The 10,905-nt window shown below is 41.0% G+C and overlaps 1 long non-coding RNA gene across 1 annotated transcript; it reads right to left on the bottom strand.

The window, feature by feature from the left end:
• Positions 1 to 308: 308 nt before the first annotated feature.
• Positions 309 to 9,080, bottom strand: LOC119782883. The gene is made up of 2 exons (XR_005280722.1): positions 8,465 to 9,080; positions 309 to 977 (listed from the first exon to the last, which is right to left on the bottom strand). It is a non-coding gene; the product is annotated as an uncharacterized LOC119782883 (long non-coding RNA).
• Between the last annotated feature and the right edge of the window lie 1,825 nt (positions 9,081 to 10,905).

A 10,905-nucleotide genomic window follows, 5' to 3' on the forward strand; every position in this document is an offset into this window, starting at 1 on the left:
ATAATTTCATGTTTTTAAGTACAATATCATGTTACTCCACAGCCCCCCACCATGGGGGGCTGATGCTATGACGAGGGAGGCTGCAGCCCCCATAGCACCCCCCTTCCCGTGCCACTGGTAAATATTAATGATTCATCTATTTGTTTATTGTATTTATTATAACAGGGACCTTTATATATTAATATCTACTCCACTCTTCATTGTAAACATTCATTATCTTTGGAAAGGTTGATAGTTGTGGAGCAAAGTTGTGTTTACCTTTTTATTACCACCAAATAAAACAGGATGACCCACAGAGACACCAAAGGTAAAATAAGCAACCATTTTATTCATAATATCATACCAGCCACCGTACGGGGCATTATAATAACAGTCACCAAGGGAATGTCATCATCATCTCCAGATAAATACAAAGAATAATCATCAAAACAGCAATCACAACAATAAGTACAGGGGTGTTCTTCAGCGAGTAGCCGGAGCTCCTCACCTTAACCTCGTTTCTGTACACCATGCTCCTACCATAAAACGATCGGCTCTGCCGTTTTACCTCTCGCTTTTACTCCACTGAGATAATGTCTTCTCTGCCTCGAGGAATGGTCTTTAGGCTGCACCCTACAGATGAAAGCAAGCAGTGTGATGACAGGTGGGAATAAAGGAGAGCAAACACGGCTTGGCAGGGAGCTTTTTTTTAAGTGGTGGCAGCTACACAAAAGACCCACAGCTACGTTGATCCCTCCCTCCTATGGTATGGTGGCCAGGCATGTTGGAGCTCTGTCTGCATCTGTGCTCCTGTGCAGACTAGCTTTACTTTAGCTGCAGGGTACTAGGGAGGAACCGTGGGCAGGGTGTGTCTGCTTTACCATGGAAGCAGGTGGGCAGATGGCTCCCAAAGGTAGGAGGAAAGGAGATGGAGCAGGTGTTGCGGTGGCGCCCCTCCCCACGGCAGTCATGGAGCTCTCTGCCAGTCACCTTTTCAACTATCGACACAAAGGGAAGCCATGTGAACATAAAAAACAAAAAAACATTTCCTTCTATCATCAACATGCACTAAGGGTTTTTCCTCTATCGTTTATACAGCCCAGAAAGAGAAGAGAAAGTTCAGGCGAGGTTACAATTAATAAAAACCAGGAAAACTGGGTTAAACTCCATCTTGAGATAAGCCTGCTATATTAAACCTCGTAGTATTTAACTGACACAGTTATGGCAGCAACACCTGAGACAATAATTTGCATCTGAATAAAACAATGCAATACATATGTGGCTGCTCGGCTTTACTATTGGTAGGACGGTTGCAGTAATGGGTTTGTAAGGTTGGGTTCTCTCTGGGTACTCCACCTTCCTCTTACCATCCAAAAACATGACTCATAGGACAATACGTTATTACAGATTGTCCTCATGCAGAGGCGCACCTTGTCAACAGGCAAACCAAGCAACTGCTTGGAGCCCCGAGCCGCTGGGGGGCCCCCGAGAGCCAGCTACTGTACACCCGGTAGATAAACAGCAACAGACGAGCATGAAGTGGCAACGCTATAGTGACTGAGGAGTTGCACAACTGCATTTAAAAATTCCGATTGGATGGAATGTTGATTGACATTGGCTTTGCCCAGTCAAAATCCAGCCCAGCCCAGCCCAGGTGGATGACTTCCCTTAATGAAAATGAACGTAGCCTAGCGAATGGTTGACGTTGTAGGCCAGTCGTTCAGTAAATTGGAAAGCAATTATGTAACTAAGCTGAAGGAAAATTATTCATTTTCCATGTCTCAAGAGAGACTTTCAGGACTGGCGCTTATTTCCATAGAGTATAGTGTGCGAAGGTCTTTGGATCTGGAGGACTTAGGCCCCGTCCACACGAAGCCAAACCCTGGCCTAAACGCACAAATTTTTCACCAAACTAGCCTCTCATCCACACGAAGCCGGCGTTTCGGGGGTCTGTAAACAATCTTTTTTTTATTCAGCCTTCAGAGTGGGAAGATTTTGAAACGCCGTTTTCGCGTTTCCATCTTTAAGCTCTAACCGCATTTTTTTTCTTACACGCATGCGCGACACAGTATCACAACAACAATGGCGCCGTACTGTGTTGAATGGTTGCTGCTCATGCTACTCACCCTGCTGTCGGGCTTACAACAGAATCTTCTTCTTCTGGAATATCTCCAGGAAGAACAGAGCAATATAGACCACATAGTTCAGCACCTGAATTTGACTGAACCACGAAAATGGACCCGCAGGGCAACCATGTATAAATATTAGTGCGCATGCCCAACATTTCGTCGCCTATTTTTGCTTTGGCACGACAGCGCCACTTACAGGCCTGGCATACATTTTGCAGCGTTTTCACATTTATTTTACGTCTCCGTCTTTACGACAAATGTTCTGGAAAATATTAGCGTTTCATGTTCGTTTTGACTTCGTGTGGATGGGGCCTTAGTGTCTGCATTTGCACAAGCCAAGGCCCGTAAGCAGCAATTCTGGAAGCAGTATAGGACCCCAATAATTTCACTACACTTACTATACTTTATATTTTGTACAAAGTTTATATTGGGTTTTTAAAGTAATTTACTGTTTTTATTTTTATTTTATTATGCATTTATTTTAATTTATTAGTTTATTCTTTACTTTTATTCTTTTATATTTTCCAAAATAACAAGGTTGTTCATGTTTAGAACATTTGGAATAAAAAAAGGTTTTATTTAATACATTTTTCATTGGTGTCAGATTATTTATAGCCTAACATAATGGTGATGAACACTGGTCAGTAGGGCCCCCTAGGATTTTTTGCTTGGGGCCCCCACAGACTCTAGAATCGCCTCTGTCCTCATGTATAATTATGAGTGTGTATGTGTGTGTATTTGGTGGTTTGTGCTATTGGTGTGTGTTGCCACATTGTAAACGCAAAACTTCACCATGTTTTACTGGGATTTTACATGAATGGAAAATAAAAAGGAAACATGATACAGGTGAACTATTAAAAACATACATATAACTCTACATTAATCTCATTTAAAGTCCAACAGTAGTCAATTACTTCTCACTATTAAATCCAGCTCTTCTATTAGCTAAGCTAATATCCTGGAACAAACCTGTTAAAGGCTGCAAAGGAATGAAACCTGAAGCAGAGTTCCTCTTTTCAGAGGCACAAAGACGCTAAATGGTAAACGGAAAGAAGCGAGAGCTGAAATCAAGTGATATAAATCAACCCTTCATGTGTTTGAATGGACCATTTAAAATACAGATCAGAATACATTAAGACTAGTGTTGCACCGATACCGATACCAGTATCGGGCGGGGCCCCGATCCAGCACTGAAATGGTGATATCGGTATCGGCGAGTACAGACAAATAGGGCACCGGTACCATTTTGAGAGCCAAAACTTTATTCAACCATTGTCACCCATTCCAGGTAGGCCATAAAAAGTTCTACTGGAGTCAATTCAATTCAGTTTATTTCTATAGCGCCAAATTCACAACACATGTCATCTCAGGGCACTTTACAGTTCACCGGATCATACAGTCAAATTGATTAAAAGTTTTCAATCTAAGGAAAACCATCTGATTGCATCGACTCATTGACTCAAATGCAATCCCTCACACTAAGCATGCTTGTAGCGACAGTGGAGAGGAAAAACTCCCTTTTAACAGCAGAACCAGGCTCAGTGTGAGCGGCCATCTGCCGAGGCCGACTGGGGTTCAAGGAGACAGAAGCAGAAATACAAAAAGCAACTGTAAAAAGCGGCCCCGTCCAGGAAACACACAGCCAGGCAGACGAGCTCTGAGCCAGCTCCCAAGTCAGTATTCACGTTGTATTAGTATTTTTCCTGCTTCACAAAGGTAGGCAGCAGCTTGACAAAGCCATGATGGCAATTATTTGACATCCAGGTAGTATGTAGTTCTTCATATATAAACACACACACGTCAATTTCAAACAGATGGTACCAGTATGGTATCGGTATCGGCCAATACTGCACAGCCAGGTATCAGGTATCGGTATCGGGGCCAAAAAGTGGCATCGGAGCAACACTAATTAAGACACAGCTGCAGGGCTTAAAAACATTGCTTACAGGTGCCATCCAACCTGACTGAGTGAATCGAAAAGACGATTAAAAAAAAAAAGTTCTGTCTTTAAATTTGGAAAACTATCTGTAGTTTAAAATACTTTGAAAACGCTTCTGTAGAATAGTACTTTCCTATAAAATCCCTATAGAATACTACTGGTTTGTGGCTGCAATAGAAACAAAATCTGGAAAAAGCTCAAGGGTATTAATATTCTTACAAAGAGCTGTAGATGGAAACAACTTTAAAGGCACATACTCAGGTCATATGACACTAACGCTCTTTGTTCACCATGTAGCTTTCTAATAGTTCAGCTGTACTGTCAGTAGATGGCGCCACCTGTGTTTATGCCAACTCATCAAGCTCAGTGTAGGAATTCTATTTAGGCTCAAAATGGCCAATCCTAAAACTATCAGGATGGACGCTTGGTGTATATAAACTTATTTCATCATGATCAAGTGATTTTTTTTTTTATATAGACATTTAATGTCACTATGCACCCTTAAGGGACTTTAACAAGTTTTTTTTATGTTGTTTACGGAGCTGAAATACAGCATGCTGTAAAGGTCATGGAGTATGGAGGAGGAATTATGACATAAAACTATAAATGATCCAAAATAGCCTGAAATAAGACCAGAGGTAGAGTATTATTCTTTAAAGATTAATGAGCTCAGGCAATTCTTTTGTAAAACGTTGTAATAATTAACTTGAAGTTGACGTCATATATAATAGGACTGGTAAATGTGTTTAAGAAGGCTGTGTACGTGAGGTAGACTTTGCCATTTGGTCACTTTCACCAGACAGAGCAGTTTTTTTCCTTGGTTTTGTTTCTTTTTTTTAAGAGGTTGTCCCAGATATCTGACAATGTTTAATCTAGGCCAGCTCCACAGCAGGGTAGCCAAGGGGAAACTAAGGATCCAAGTTAACTAGTTCATGTCACTCATCAACTTATTTTAACAGATGTGGGGTGCTTTCAGTGAGATGAAAATAAAGGCAGAAGCTCACATGAAGCGTTCCCACTTTCAGATACTTTTGACCTGCTTTCAGTGGCACATTTACATCCCAGGATAACTGCTCTGACTCTAAGCAGCTTACTTTTTTTAATTTATATTCACTTCTCCATTGCACAGAAGAGAGAACAAGAAGGGGGGTGGGTGATACACAGGCTTGGACTAAACAACACAGCTGCTGTCATAAGCTATCAGATTTTAATAAGGCATAACCTAGTCCTGGGTGGGCGAGGGAAGCCGCTGTTTTTCTATTTCCTTTTATAGACTGCACCAATATGCCCCCTGGGAGACTGCACGCCATGACTCATGTCTCTAGTGTTTCTGGTCCAGACTCCACGCCCCCCTCCCTGTTTCCATCCCTGAACATTACTGTCCCCCCCCCAACTCTCCATAAATGCCTTCATGTTTACCATTCCCCTCTTGCACGTATTGTATGCTCTGCATTTATCAGCAAATGGTTCCATTCATGAATCCTGAAGTTTTGTCTAAAAACGTGGAGAAAAAAAAGAGGAAGACTGAAGGCCTTCAATGAGGGAAAGGATGATGAAAGCGATAAGCAAGCTGAATCGGTCCATGTAAACAGTAGATACAGTACAGACGACGGCCATTTCCCAGAACTGTTGTTGTGGTGAAACGGCAGCGTCAATATGGGGGGGATGTCTATCTTTCTCTCTATTTGTCTGCCTTTCCCAGCAGACCAGCCTGCAGGCTTTTCACAGTCACGTGGTCGGCGTGTCCTTTCCCTTCCCCTTCCTGCCTCTCTGTTTGGTTATATTCCAGTCACGGCACCCCAGCCCACCCCGCCCCGCCCCTCTTTGCTCTGTTAGGTCACCCGCCTTGTTTGCTCAGATGGAACAGAAGAGGAAATGAAAGCTCTGAGTGCACTGTTAACCCATCCTTTACTCTCTGCTCCATTATTGTGTGCATGCCTTCTAATTTTCCCTTGGCTCTTTCATTGTTTTGATGAGGATTTGCTTCTATGGCAGGATGCTGTTTGTCCTTTTGAAGTGTGTTGCCAAAAAAAAAACAAAAAAACATTAAAAGCCTTGGGAGAAAATATAGCAACAGCTCCAAGTAAGATCGAGACCATTTAGTGTCTTGCAGAATCAAACATTTTTATGTGTGGTTACTCTACAGTCACAAAGCTTAATGCATTTTAAGGGGATGTTATGATATATAAGCCTTAAGTACTATATAATTGTTAAAATGTAGAAAAATATGCAATGATTTATAATTTTTTTCACCAGATAAAAATAAAAAAGCTGTTGCTTTTTACTTTGCAACTCCGTTATTAAATCTGCTGCAACCAGCTTCTTTCAGGAGTCACCCAGATAGTGACTACAGTATTCACTGAAGTTAATAAGTGTTTAACAGTGTTTGCATTTCTAACTGCCTTACTTAACTAGTTATTCATAATTAATGATTAATGATGTCATTTATGAAAAGAAAACCTAATTGCTACTACTTTACAATAAGCTCCCCTTAAAGATGGATAATATATATAGTAATTAATCTGTAAATACATTATAACTCCAACATAATTGTTTATATGTATTAACTGGGAAAAGAAAGAGACAAAAGTGACTGGTTTCTTGACACATAGTGAGCAGAATCTGTTCAGTTATGTGTTTTATTCAGTATTGCTTATGTGTCAATATATTTAAATAAGTTGCAGCAAAAAAAGCATTTATTGTGCATCATTTATTGTACACTCTGCAGTTTGAATTCTGCCATATTGGAGGGTTTTTCAAACTGAATGACCTGGTGAAGATTATACCACTCCAGATACAAGGCACACAGCTGGACTAGGCCACCCCAAAAAACCTTTTATTTCTTTTTTAATCCATCCGGAAGGGAACTAGCTAGTGGTTTGGATCTTGTCCTGCTGTATCGCCTGAAGAGCCCTTGAACTTTCGCTCACAGACTGATTGCCACACGAGCCTGTTCAGATGCTTCAGTTAGAGAACAGAATGTATGGTTTCATCAAATGTTGTCCAGTTCGGAAGAAGAGAAGCAGCCTCCGACCATGTGTGCGGCTACTTTTCTTGCTAATGTCTGCAAATGCTAACATTTTCCTAAATATCCTGTGGATATAGGATTTTTTGGGGGGAAACGTGCCACTGAACAGTGTTTTTTTTCCCAACATTGAGTTGATGGTGGAGGTCCTATTACCTTAGTTTGTAGGTTAATGAGAAACACTAGATCTACAATACTTTAGGGGTTGTTTTGGGTGACTTTGTGACTTCTTGGGTGAGTCACTGATCTGCTCTTGTAGTAATTTTTGTAGACAGGATATTCCTGTAATATTAATACTATGAATAACAGCTATCCATGTTGCTACCAGAGCCTTAAAAATAGACTGGAGCATAATGTGCTGCTATTTTAATATTTCATCCCACTTCATGTGATTAGACAGACTCTGTTTAAATGATTGATTGACTTTATAACCAATAGAAATTTATCCTTAAACCTGTAGGGGAGAAACACTTTTAACACTATGCACTGGAAAAAATCGAAATCTAGATAAATAATTTTTTTTCTTAAAATACCGGTAAGTGCTTTTTATCTTGAATTGAGGAGGTAAGTGAGACACTTTGCCATTGGAACAGGACAATTTACATTTAAAATAAGAAAACACAACTGCGTTGTGTTATTTAAAGTGCATATTATCTAAATATCTAATTTTAAGAGTAAAAATACTCATTCCATTGGCAAATTATCTCATTTATCTACTTAAATGAAGAGTAAATGCAGTTAATTTAAGACATTTTTGCTCATTTTTAGATAGTTTTTTCCAGTGTGATACATCTGGCTGTTCTGTGAAGGCCTCAGAAGTTTTATAAAGCAGTTTTTGAACAAAATGCACCATGAAGAACAAATAACACATCAGACTGGTCAGGGAGTAGGTTGTGGAGAAATTTAAATCAAGTTTTTTTTGGGTTAGAAAAATGGAAAAAAACAAATCAGTCCTCAGTTGTCCAAAGAATGCCTAATATTTTAGAAATAATGTGTACAAATTCTGGGGGTATGAATACTTCTGCAGAGCATTGTATGACTTCACCTCAAAAGTGCTTTGTCAGTTTTAAAATAACAGCTTTCCACAAAGCATGTGATCTGCAGTGTTTGCACACTATCTAAACAACATGTGCGTGTGTGGGTGCACATGTTAGCATTTTGCTTGTGCTTATCCTCAACTCGGCCACTTGCTTGGTTTCTATGCAACGAGGTCAGAACAACATGGATACCACAGTAGCTGAATTGCCATTTTGGGTAAAAACTCTCTGCAATAATAAACAGCCTCTGGCACAGAGAAGTTGTTTCCCAGCTGCAGCTCGGAGCCAAAGCACAGAATTAACTCCAATACCGTTTACTGCTGTGGAAAAACATCGCCCATCCAAACCCACATACCTTCTCAGAGGCTTTGAGCAGCTTGTAATCCTTCAGCAGCAAGAGGACTCTCAGATACCCACCAGCTCACATGGCTGCCAGATGAATTAGAATTACTGCACAGTTAGAGTACCGAAAAATACACTTTTCTCTACCCACTTAGGGTGAGGAGAGGCTGTTTTTTTTTTGTTTTTTTTTGAGGCGGGGGGGTTAGTATATTTCCCTGATTTCCAATTTGCTGTTTCTTGACTCACTTTGGCTACAGCTGCTTGCTGTGTTTGCTGGAAGCTCAGATATGCCTTTACAAGGGAAGATAAGCCTTGAAAGCACAAACAGCTGCCTACATTTTTTCCAGTGTTGCATGCCTTTATTGAAGAGGCTCCAAAAATATTTGGAGCGCTTGAAGGGGAGGGGATAATGTGAACTTAACCTCTACTCAGAAGAAGGGAAAGGAAAACAGAGACGCCAGAATCTGCAAGGCCTGAAAAAGTTAAATGGTGAGGCCACGCACGACCATCCTGCGGGTCACTCATTAATCCAAGTCTTTCATCACAGTCACGCAGTTTGGTTATCTCGAATCAGTCTGAATGCATGTGAGGACGGCCTGTGCAAACTGTCAAGGCTGCAGTTTGTGCTGAGTTGTGACTATAGAGCCCTGCCGCGTTAGCCTTGCTCTGACATGTCATCATCATGGCCTCAGTGACCAAATATGCTCAGTTTTCTGGGAATCCATGGAACATGGTTTTCTTTTTCCCTGGCGGGGGACCACTTTAAACAAATCACTCACAGACTCTGTTTTGTAATCGAGTCAAATAAACAGGATAAGCCGGATGGTAAACAGTAGAAGGAGGGCAGGGTGTCGTAGGGGAGCTCAGGCGAATCAGGTGCTGCTCGGACAGAGAGCTGCTGTTGGTCAGCCACCTTACAGCTGTGTAATTTATTCCCAGTACGTGGTTAGGAGAGAGGTGAAGGTGGATGACCCGTCTGCGGAAAAACAAGCTGGGATGAAGCAAACAAGCGGGAAACTTTTAAGTCAAGAGCGGAAAAAAACAAAACAAAAACATATTAGATTGAAAAAGTCCACATATCCTCTAAAAAACTATGATAAAATCAGCTACCTTTAAGTTTGTACGGAAAGGTAAAAATCTTTATCATGCTTTTATATCCTGTTCAAAAATACAGGTGCTGGTCATAAAATTAGAATATCATGAAAAAGTAGATTGATTTCAGTAATTCCATTTAAAAAGTGAAACTTGTATATTATATTCATACATTACATACAAACTCATATATTTCAGATGTTTATTTTGTTTAATTTTGATGATTACAAATGACAACAAATGAAAATCTCAAATTCATCATATCAGAAAATTAGAATATTACTGAAGACCAATAAAAACAAAGGATTTATAGAAATGTTGGCCAACTGAAAAGTATGAACATGAAAAGTATGAGCATGTACAGCACTCAGTATTTAGTTGGGCCTCCTTTGGCCTGTATTACTGCAGCAATGCGGCGTGGCATGGAGTCGATCAGTCTGTGGCACTGCTCAGGTGTTATGATAGCCCAGGTTGCTCTAATAGTGGCTTTTAGCTCTTCTGAATTGTTGGGTCTGGTGTATTGCATCTTCTTCTTCACAATACCCCATAGATTTTCTATGGGGTTAAGGTCAGGAGAGTTTGCTGGCCAATTAAGAACAGGGATACCATGGTCCTTCAACCAGGTACTGGTAGCTTTGGCACTGTGTGCAGGTGCCAAGTCCTGTTGGAAAATGAAATCTGCATCTCCAAAAAGTTGGTCAGCTGCAGGAAGCATGAAGTGCTCTAAAACTTCCTGGAATGTGGCTGCGTTGACCCTGGACCTCAGAAAACACAATGGACCAACACCAGCAGATGACATGGCACCCCAAACCATCACTGACTGTGGAAACTTTACACTGGACTTCAAGCAACGTGGCTGAAGTGCCTCTCTTCTTTTCCTCCAGACTCTGGGACCTTGATTTCCAAAGGAAATGCAAAATTTACTTTCATCAGAGAACATGACTTTGGACCACTCACCAGCAGTCCAGTCCTGTTTCTCTTTAGCCCAGGCAAGACGCTTCTGACGCTGTCTGTGGTTCAAGAGTGGCTTAACACAAGGAATGCGACAGCAGAAACCCATGTCTTTCATACGTCTGTGTGTGGTGGTTCTTGAAGCACTCACTCCAGCTGCAGTCCACTCTTTGTGAATCTCCCCCACATTTTTGAATGGGTTTTGTTTCACAATCCTCTCCAGGGTGCGGTTATCTCTCTTGCTTGTACACTTTTTTTCGACCACATCTTTTCCTTCCCTTCGCCTCTCTATTAATGTGCTTGGACACTGAGCTCTGTGAACAGCCAGCCTCTTTAGCAATGACCTTTTGTGTCTTGCCCTCCTTGTGCAAGGTGTCGATGGTCGTCTTTTGGACAACTGTCAAGTCAGCA

Source organism: Cyprinodon tularosa, unplaced genomic scaffold, assembly GCF_016077235.1.
Source record: "Cyprinodon tularosa strain WSP-4 unplaced genomic scaffold, ASM1607723v1 ctg199, whole genome shotgun sequence".
In the NCBI taxonomy this organism is placed as follows: Eukaryota; Metazoa; Chordata; class Actinopteri; order Cyprinodontiformes; family Cyprinodontidae; genus Cyprinodon; species Cyprinodon tularosa.